At 42.5% G+C, this 10,700-nt stretch overlaps 1 protein-coding gene across 1 annotated transcript in view; it reads left to right on the top strand.

Moving 5' to 3' along the window:
- The window catches only part of LOC139761685 (major facilitator superfamily domain-containing protein 6), a 119,493-nt gene that overhangs the window by 1,172 nt on the left and 107,621 nt on the right, over positions 1-10,700 (top strand). The gene's annotated exons all lie outside the window — the stretch shown is intronic.

Raw genomic sequence — 10,700 nt, 5'->3', positions numbered from 1 at the left:
TATATATATAGGGTGGGGGAGGGGGCGAAAATTCTGGGAGCCTTGAAGAATGTGTGGAAGTCGAGAACATTATCTCGGAAAGCAAAAATGGGTATGTTTGAAGGAATAGTGGTTCCAATAATGTTGTATGGTTGCGAGGCGTGGGCTATGGATAGAGTGGTGCGCAGGAGGATGGATGTGCTGGAAATGAGATGTTTGAGGACAATGTGTGGTGTGAGGTGGTTTGATCGAGTAAGTAACGTAAGGGTAAGAGAGATGTGTGGAAATAAAAAGAGCGTGGTTGAGAGAGCAGAAGAGGGTGTTTTGAAATGGTTTGGGCACATGGAGAGAATGAGTGAGGAAAGATTGACCAAGAGGATATATGAGTCGGAGGTGGAGGGAACGAGGAGAAGAGGGAGACCAAATTGGAGGTGGAAAGATGGAGTGAAAAAGATTTTGTGTGATCGGGGCCTGAACATGCAGGAGGGTGAAAGGAGGGCAAGGAATAGAGTGAATTGGAGCGATGTGGTATACCGGGGTTGACGTGCTGTCAGTTGATTGAATCAGGGCATGTGAAGCGTCTGAGGTAAACCCTGGAAAGCTGTGTAGGTATGTATATTTGCGTGTGTGGACGTATGTATATACATGTGTATGGGGGTGGGTTGGGCCATTTTCTTTCGTCTGTTTCCTTGCGCTACCTCGCAAACGCGGGAGACCGCGTAAAAAAAAAAAAAAAAAAAAAAAAAAAAATATATATATATATATATATATATATATATATATATATATATATATATATATATATATATATATATATTGTTACAAACTCAATGCTTATTCAGGCAAGGTCGCCAGTAACATGTATGTTACAAATACTACTGATCCTTGTCTTGCAAGGACGTTATAGATTTGTTGTTTCACAACGGGATAACACAATAATAAAGTTATGGGATTGAATTCAAAACCAGCATTACATTAAATCTACTTATAATGAAAGAATTCAAGTGTACAAAGATAGGCACATAAATGAAGCATGAATCATTACGTTAACACTGAACATGAGTTTCATTACGTTAACACTGAACATGAGTTTAACATTGAACATGAGTCAACATTGAACATAAGTTAACATTGAACATGAGTTAACATTGAACATGAGTTAACACTGAACATGAGTTAACATTCCAGATAAGATTTCAAGCCAGGAGATCTCACACTTTGTTCGATAACATAACACTTAGTTAGACCTGACGTGACACAGTAAACATCATCGTTACACTTAACTAAACCTGATGTAACACAGTAAACACTTAGCTAAACCTGACGTGACACGGTAGTAACGGGCTTACAGCACAGCAGGGCTTACAGGCTTACAGCAGGGGACACCAGTTACCTCGCTGGGCTAGAGAGAGAGGAATCAAATCTCAGCGGGTGTACTGGGTCAAGCTGCTATACAACCTTACATTTTGATTGGCTATGGAAATATAAACAATTCTTATTGGTTGGAGGGTCCCAGAGACTCGGCGTAGTCACACTCTCGTCTTTTTTGCAAACGTCAGCAGCGATGACATACGGTGGTGGAATACCTCCGCAGCTGACCCCGCCAAATGCTGGGTGGACAGAAACTCCAAGCCGGCCTCAGGCACCACTCCTCGCCCTGATATGAAATAGCAACAACAGCATACACGAGGACACACACACACGTGTTCGTAACAATATATATATATATATATATATATATATATATATATATATATATATATATATATAGGAAGAGAGGAAAGTGATTGGTTCTCAGTGAATGTAGGTTAGCGACAGGGGTGTGTGATGTCGCCATGGTTGTTTAATTTGTTTATGGATGGGGTTGTTAGGGAGGTGAATGCAAGAGTTTTGGAAAGAGGGGCAAGTATGCAGTTTGTTGTGGATGATAGAGCTTGGGAAGTGAGTCAGTTGTTGTTCGCTGATGATACAGCGCTGGTGGCTGATTCATGTGAGAAACTGCAGAAGCTGGTGACTGAGTTTGGTAAAGTGTGTGAAAAAAGAAAGTTGAGAGTAAATGTGAATAAGAGCTAGGTTATTAGGTACAGTAGGGTTGAGGGTCAAGTCAATTGGGAGGTAAGTTTGAATGGAGAAAAACTGGAGGAAGTGAAGTGTTTTAGATATCTGGGAGCGGATTTGGCAGCGGATGGAACCATGGAAGCGGAAGTCAATCATAGGGTGGGGGAGGGGGCAAAAATGTTGGGAGCCTTGGAGAATATGTGAACGTCGAGAACATTATCTCGGAAAGCAAAAATGGGTATGTTTGAAGGAATAGTGGTTCCAACAATGTTGTATGGTTGCGATGTGTGGGCTATGGATAGAGTTGTGCGGAGGAGGGTGGATGTGCTGGAAATGAGATGTCTGAGGACAATATGTGGTGTGAGGTGGTTTGATCGAGTAAGTAATAATAGGGTAAGAGAGATGTGTGGTAATAAAAAGAGTGTGGTTGAGAGAGCAGAAGAGGGTGTTTTGAAATGGTTTGGTCACATGCAGAGAATGAGTGAGGAAAGATTGACCAAGAGGATGCATGTGTCAGAGGTGGAGGGAGCGAGGAGAAGTGGGAGACAAATATTGGAGGTGGAAAGATGGAGTGAAAAAGATTTTAAGTGATCGGGGCCTGAACATGCAGAAGGGTGAAAGTTGTGCAAGGAACTGGGTGAATTGGAACGATGTGGTATACCGGGGTCGACGTGCTGTCAATGGATTGAACCAGGGCATGTGAAGCGTCTGGGGTAAACCATGGAAAGTTGTGTGGGGCCTGGGTGTGGAAAGGGAGCTGTGGTTTCGGTGCATTATTACATGACAACTAGGGACTGAGTGTGAACGAATGGGGCCTTTGTTGTCTTTACCTAGTGCTACCTCGCACACATGAGGGGGGAGGGGGCTGTTATTCCATGTGTGGCGAGGTGGCGATGGAAATGAATAAGGGCAGACTATGAATTATGTACATGTGTATATATGTATATGTTTGTGTGTGTATATATATGTATACATTGAGATGTATAGGTATGTATATTTGCGTGTGTGGACGTGTATGTATATACATGTGTACGTGGGTGGGTTGGGCCATTCTATCGTCTGTTTCCTTGCGCTACCTCGGTAACGCTGGAGACAGCGACAAAGCAAAATAAATAAATGAATAAATAAAATAAATAAATATATATATATATATATATATATATATATATATATATATATATATATATATATATATATATATATATATTATTATTATTATTATTTTATTATACTTTGTCGCTGTCTCCCGCGTTTGCGAGGTAGCGCAAGGAAACAGACGAAAGAAATGGCCCCCCCCCATACACATGTATATACTTACGTCCACACACGCAAATATACATACCTACACAGCTTCCCATGGTTTACCCCAGACGCTTCACATGCCTTGATTCAATCAACTGACAGCACGTCAACCCCGGTATACCACATCGCTCCAATTTACTCTATTCCTTGCCCTCCTTTCACCCTCCTGCATGTTCAGGCCCCGATCACACAAAATCTTTTTCACTCCATCTTTCCACCTCCAATTTGGTCTCCCTCTTCTCCTCGTTCCCTCCACCTCCGACACATATATCCTCTTGGTCAATCTTTCCTCACTCATTCTATCCAAGTGCCCAAACCACTTCAAAACACCCTCTTCTGCTCTCTCAACCACGCTCTTTTTATTTCCACACATCTCTCTTACCCTTACGTTACTCACTCGATCAAACCACCTCACACCACACATTGTCCTCAAACATCTCATTTCCAGCACATCCATCCTCCTGCGCACAACTCTATCCATAGCCCACGCCTCGCAACCATACAACATTGTTGGAACCACTATTCCTTCAAACATACCCATTTTTGCTTTCCGAGATAATGTTCTCGACTTCCACACATTCTTCAAGGCCCCCAGGATTTTCGCCCCCTCCCCCACCCTATGATCCACTTCCGCTTCCATGGTTCCATCCGCTGCCAGATCCACTCCCAGATATCTAAAACACTTCACTTCCTCCAGTTTTTCTCCATTCAAACTCACCTCCCAATTGACTTGACCCTCAACCCTACTGTACCTAATAACCTTGCTCTTATTCACATTTACTCTTAACTTTCTTCTTCCACACACTTTTCCAAACTCAGTCACCAGCTTCTGCAGTTTCTCACATGAATCAGCCACCAGCGCTGTATCATCAGCGAACAACAACTGACTCACTTCCCAAGCTCTCTCATCCCCAACAGACTTCATACTTGCCCCTCTTTCCAAAACTCTTGCATTTACCTCCCTAACAACCCCATCCATAAACAAATTAAACAACCATGGAGACATCACACACCCCTGCCGCAAACCTACATTCACTGAGAACCAATCACTTTCCTCTCTTCCTACACGTACACATGCCTTACATCCTCGATAAAAACTTTTCACTGCTTCTAACAACTTTCCTCCCACACCATATATTCTTAATACCTTCCACAGAGCATCTCTATCAACTCTATCATATGCCTTCTCCAGATCCATAAATGCTACATACAAATCCATTTGCTTTTCTAAGTATTTCTCACATACATTCTTCAAAGCAAACACCTGATCCACACATCCTCTACCACTTCTGAAACCACACTGCTCTTCCCCAATCTGATGCTCTGTACATGCCTTCACCCTCTCAATCAATACCCTCCCATATAATTTACCAGGGATACTCAACAAACTTATACCTCTGTAATTTGAGCACTCACTCTTATCCCCTTTGCCTTTGTACAATGGCACTATGCACGCATTCCGCCAATCCTCAGGCACCTCACCATGAGTCATACATACATTAAATAACCTTACCAACCAGTCAACAATACAGTCACCCCCTTTTTTAATAAATTCCACTGCAATACCATCCAAACCTGCTGCCTTGCCGGCTTTCATCTTCCGCAAAGCTTTCACTACCTCTTCTCTGTTTACCAAATCATTTTCCCTAACCCTCTCACTTTGCACACCACCTCGACCAAAACACCCTATATCTGCCACTCTATCATCAAACACATTCAACAAACCTTCAAAATACTCACTCTATCTCCTTCTCACATCACCACTACTTGTTTTCACCTCCCCATTTGCGCCCTTCACTGAAGTTCCCATTTGCTCCCTTGTCTTACGCACTTTATTTACCTCCTTCCAGAACATCTTTTTATTCTCCCTAAAATTTAATGATACTCTCTCACCCCAACTCTCATTTGCCCTTTTTTTCACCTCTTGCACCTTTCTCTTGACCTCCTGTCTCTTTCTTTTATACATCTCCCACTCAATTGCATTTTTTCCCTGCAAAAATCGTCCAAATGCCTCTCTCTTCTCTTTCACTAATACTCTTACTTCTTCATCCCACCACTCACTACCCTTTCTAATCAACCCACCTCCCACTCTTCTCATGCCACAAGCATCTTTTGCGCAATCCATTGCTGATTCCCTAAATACATCCCATTCCTCCCCCACTCCCCTTACTTCCATTGTTCTCACCTTTTTCCATTCTGTACTCAGTCTCTCCTGGTACTTCCTCACACAGGTCTCCTTCCCAAGCTCACTTACTCTCACCACCCTCTTCACCCCAACATTCACTCTTCTTTTCTGAAAACCCATACAAATCTTCACCTTAGCCTCCACAAGATAATGATCAGACATCCCTCCAGTTGCACCTCTCAGCACATTAACATCCAAAAGTCTCTCTTTCGCACGCCTGTCAATTAACACGTAATCCAATAACGCTCTCTGGCCATCTCTCCTACTTACATAAGTATACTTATGTATATCTCGCTTTTTAAACCAGGTATTCCCAATCATCAGTCCTTTTTCAGCACATAAATCTACAAGCTCTTCACCATTTCCATTTACAACACTGAACACCCCATGTAGACCAATTATTCCCTCAACTGCCACATTACTCACCTTTGCATTCAAATCACCCATCACTATAACCCGGTCTCGTGCATCAAAACCACTAACACACTCATTCAGCTGCTCCCAAAACACTTGCCTCTCATGATCTTTCTTCTCATGCCTCATGAGTCCACGGGGAAAATGAAATATCAACTGACTTATATTTTCTCTTGTCTCCCCTGATGATGTGATTATTACACGAAAGTGCACTTGGGAACTTTTCGTATTTCATTTTCCCCGTGGACTCATAGAATTGTGTGTGTATATATATATATATATATATATATATATATATATATATATATATATATATATATATATATATATATATATATATATATATATATATATATATGTATATATTTTTGCTTAGTCGCTGTCTCCCGCGTTTGCGAGGTAGCGCAAGGAAACAGACGAAAGAAATGGCCCAACCCACCCCCATACACATGTATATACATACGTCCACACACGCAAATATACATACCTACACAGCTTTCCATGGTTTACCCCAGACGCTTCACATGCCCTGATTCAATCCACTGACAGCACGTCAACCCCGGTATACCACATCGATCCAATTCACTCTATTCCTTGCCCTCCTTTCAAACTCCTGCATGTTCAGGCCCCGATCACACAAAATCTTTTTCAATCCATCTTTCCACCTCCAATTTGGTCTCCCACTTCTCGTTCCCTCCACCTCCGACACATATATCCTCTTGGTCAATCTTTCCTCACTCATTCTCTCCATGTGCCCAAACCATTTCAAAACACCCTCTTCTGCTCTCTCAACCACGCTCTTTTTATTTCCACACATCTCTCTTACCCTTACGTTACTTACTCGATCAAACCACCTCACACCACACATTGTCCTCAAACATCTTATTTCCAGCACATCCATCCTCCTGCGCACAACTCTATCCATAGCCCACGCCTCGCAACCATACAACATTGTTTGAACCACTATTCCTTCAAACATACCCATTTTTGCTTTCCGAGATAATGTTCTCGACTTCCACATATTCTTCAAGGCTCCCAGGATTTTCGCACTCTCCCCCACCCTATGATCCACTTCCGCTTCCATGGTTCCATCCACTCCCAGATATCTAAAACACTTTACTTCCTCCAGTTTTTCTCCATTCAAACTTACCTCCCAATTGACTTGACCCTCAACCCTACTGTACCTAATTACCTTGCTCTTATTCACATTTACTCTTAACTTTCTTCTTTCACACACTTTACCAAACTCAGTCACCAGCTTCTGCAGTTTCTCACATGAATCAGCCACCAGCGCTGTATCATCAGCGAACAACAACTGACTCACTTCCCAAGCTCTCTCATCCCCAACAGACTTCATACTTGCCCCTCTTTCCAAAACTCTTGCATTCACCTCCCTAACAACCCCATCCATAAACAAATTAAACAACCATGGAGACATCACTCATCCCTGCCGCAAACCTACATTCACTGAGAATCAATCACTTTCCTCTCTTCCTACACGTGCACATGCCTTACATCCTCGATAAAAACTTTTCACTGCTTCTAACAACTTGCCTCCCACACCATATATTCTTAATATCTTCCACAGAGCATCTCTATCAACTCTATCATATGCCTTCTCCAGATCCATAAATGCTACATACAAATCCATTTGCTTTTCTAAGTATTTCTCACATACATTCTTCAAAGCAAACACCTGATCCACACATCCTCTACCACTTCTGAAACCACACTGCTCTTCCCCAATCTGTTGTTCTGTATATGCCTTCACCCTCTCAATCAATACCCTCCCATATAATTTACCAGGAATACTCAACAAACTTATACCTCTGTAATTTGAGCACTCACTCTTATCCCCTTTGCCTTTGTACAATGGCACTATGCACGCATTCCGCCAATCCTCAGGCACCTCACCATGAGTCATACATACATTAAATAACCTTACCAACCAGTCAATAATACAGTCACCCCCTTTTTTAATAAATTCCACTGCAATACCATCCAAACCTGCTGCCTTGCCGGCTTTCATCTTCCGCAAAGCTTTTACTACCTCTTCTCTGTTTACCAAATCATTTTCCCTAACCCTCTCACTTTGCACACCACCTCGACCAAAACACCCTATATCTGCCATTCTATCATCAAACACATTCAACAAACCTTCAAAATACTCACTCCATCTCCTTCTCACATCACCACTACTTGTTATCACCTCCCCATTTGCGCCCTTCACTGAAGTTCCCATTTGCTCCCTTGTCTTACGCAATTTATTTACCTCCTTCCAGAACATCTTTTTATTCTCCCTAAAATTTAATGATACTCTCTCACCCCAATTCTCATTTGCCCTCTTTTTCACCTATTGCACCTTTCTCTTGACCTCCTGTCTCTTTCTTTTATACATCTCCCACTCAATAGCATTTTTTCCCTGCAAAAATCGTCCAAATGCCTCTTTCTTCTCTTTCACTAATAATCTTACTTCTTCATCCCACCACTCACTACCCTTTCTAATCAACCCACCTCCCACTCTTCTCATGCCACAAGCATCTTTTGCGCAATCCATCACTGATTCCCTAAATACATCCCATTCCTCCACCACTCCCCTTACTTTCATTGTTCTCACCTTTTTCCATTCTGTACTTGTGTGAGGAAGTACCAGGAGAGACTGAGTACATAATGGAAAAAGGTGAGAACAATGGAAGTAAGGGGAGTGGGGGAGGAATGGGATGTATTTAGGGAATCAGTGATGGATTGCGCAAAAGATGCTTGTGGCATGAGAAGAGTGGGAGGTGGGTTGATTAGAAAGGGTAGTGAGTGGTGGGATGAAGAAGTAAGAGTATTAGTGAAAGAGAAGAGAGAGGCATTTGGACGATTTTTGCAGGGAAAAAATGCAATTGAGTGGGAGATGTATAAAAGAAAGAGACAGGAGGTCAAGAGAAAGGTGCAAGAGGTGAAAAAAGGGCAAATGAGAGTTGGGGTGAGAGATTATCATTAAATTTTAGGGAGAATAAAAAGATGTTCTGGAAGGAGGTAAATAAAGTGCGTAAGACAAGGGAGCAAATGGGAACTTCAGTGAAGGGCGCAAATGGGGAGGTGATAACAAGTAGTGGTGATGTGAGAAGGAGATGGAGTGAGTATTTTGACGGTTTGTTGAATGTGTTTGATGATAGAGTGGCAGATATAGGGTGTTTTGGTCGAGGTGGTGTGCAAAGTGAGAGGGTTAGGGAAAATGATTTGGTAAACAGAGAAGAGGTAGTAAAAGCTTTGCGGAAGATGAAAGCCGGCAAGGCAGCAGGTTTGGATGGTATTGCAGTGGAATTTATTAAAAAAGGGGTGACTGTATTGTTGACTGGTTGTTAAGGTTATTTAATGTATATATGACTCATGGTGAGGTGCCTGAGGATTGGCGGAATGCGTGCATAGTGCCATTGTACAAAGGCAAAGGGGATAAGAGTGAGTGCTCAAATTACAGAGGTATAAGTTTGTTGAGTATTCCTGGTAAATTATATGGGAGGGTATTGATTGAGAGGGTGAAGGCATGTACAGAGCATCAGATTGGGGAAGAGCAGTGTGGTTTCAGAAGTGGTAGAGGATGTGTGGATCAGGTGTTTGCTTTGAAGAATGTATGTGAGAAATACTTAGAAAAGAAAATGGATTTGTATGTAGCATTTATGGATCTGGAGAAGGCATATGATAGAGTTGATAGAGATGCTCTGTGGAAGGTATTAAGAATATATGGTGTGGGAGGCAAGATGTTAGAAGCAATGAAAAGTTTTTATCGAGGATGTAAGGCATGTGTACGTGTAGGAAGAGAGGAAAGTGATTGGTTCTCAGTGAATGTAGGTTTGCGGCAGGGGTGTGTGATGTCTCCATGGTTGTTTAATTTGTTTATGGATGGGGTTGTTAGGGAGGTGAATGCAAGAGTTTTGGAAAGGGGCAAGTATGAAGTCTGTTGGGGATGAGAGAGCTTGGGAAGTGAGTCAGTTGTTGTTCGCTGACGATACAGCGCTGGTGGCTGATTCATGTGAGAAACTGCAGAAGCTGGTGTCTGAGTTTGGTAAAGTGTGTGAAAGAAGAAAGTTAAGAGTAAATGTGAATAAGAGCAAGGTTATCAGGTACAGTAGGGTTGAGGGTCAAGTCAATTGGGAGGTAAGTTTGAATGGAGAAAAACTGGAGGAAGTAAAGTGTTTTAGATATCTGGGAGTGGATCTGGCAGCGGACGGAACCATGGAAGCGGAAGTGAATTGTAGGGTGGGGGAGGGGGCGAAAATCCTGGGAGCCTTGAAGAATATGTGGAGGGCAAGAACATTATCTCGGAAAGCAAAAATGGGTATGTTTGAAGGAATAGTGGTTCCAACAATGTTGTATGGTTGCGAGGCGTGGGCTATGGATAGAGTTGTGCGCAGGAGGATGGATGTGCTGGAAATGAGATGTTTGAGGACAATGTGTGGTGTGAGGTGGTTTGATCGAGTAAGTAACGTAAGGATAAGAGAGATGTGTGGAAATAAAAAGAGTGTGGTTGAGAGTGCACAAGAGGATGTTTTGAAATGGTTTGGGCACATGGAGAGAATGAGTGAGGAAAGATTGACCAAGATAATATATGTGTCGGAGGTGGAGGGAACGAGGAGAAGTGGGAGACCAAATTGGAGGTGGAAAGATGGAGTGAAAAAGATTTTGTGTGATCGGGGCCTGAACATGCAGGAGGGTGAAAGGAGGGCAAGGAAGAGAGTGAATTGGAGCGATGTGGTATACCGGGGTTGACGTGCTG

This window comes from Panulirus ornatus, chromosome 41 (genome assembly GCF_036320965.1).
Source record: "Panulirus ornatus isolate Po-2019 chromosome 41, ASM3632096v1, whole genome shotgun sequence".
Classification (NCBI taxonomy): domain Eukaryota; kingdom Metazoa; phylum Arthropoda; class Malacostraca; order Decapoda; family Palinuridae; genus Panulirus; species Panulirus ornatus.
The sequence above is the reverse complement of the archived record's forward strand: the minus strand, read 5'-3'. Positions and strand labels throughout refer to the sequence as shown.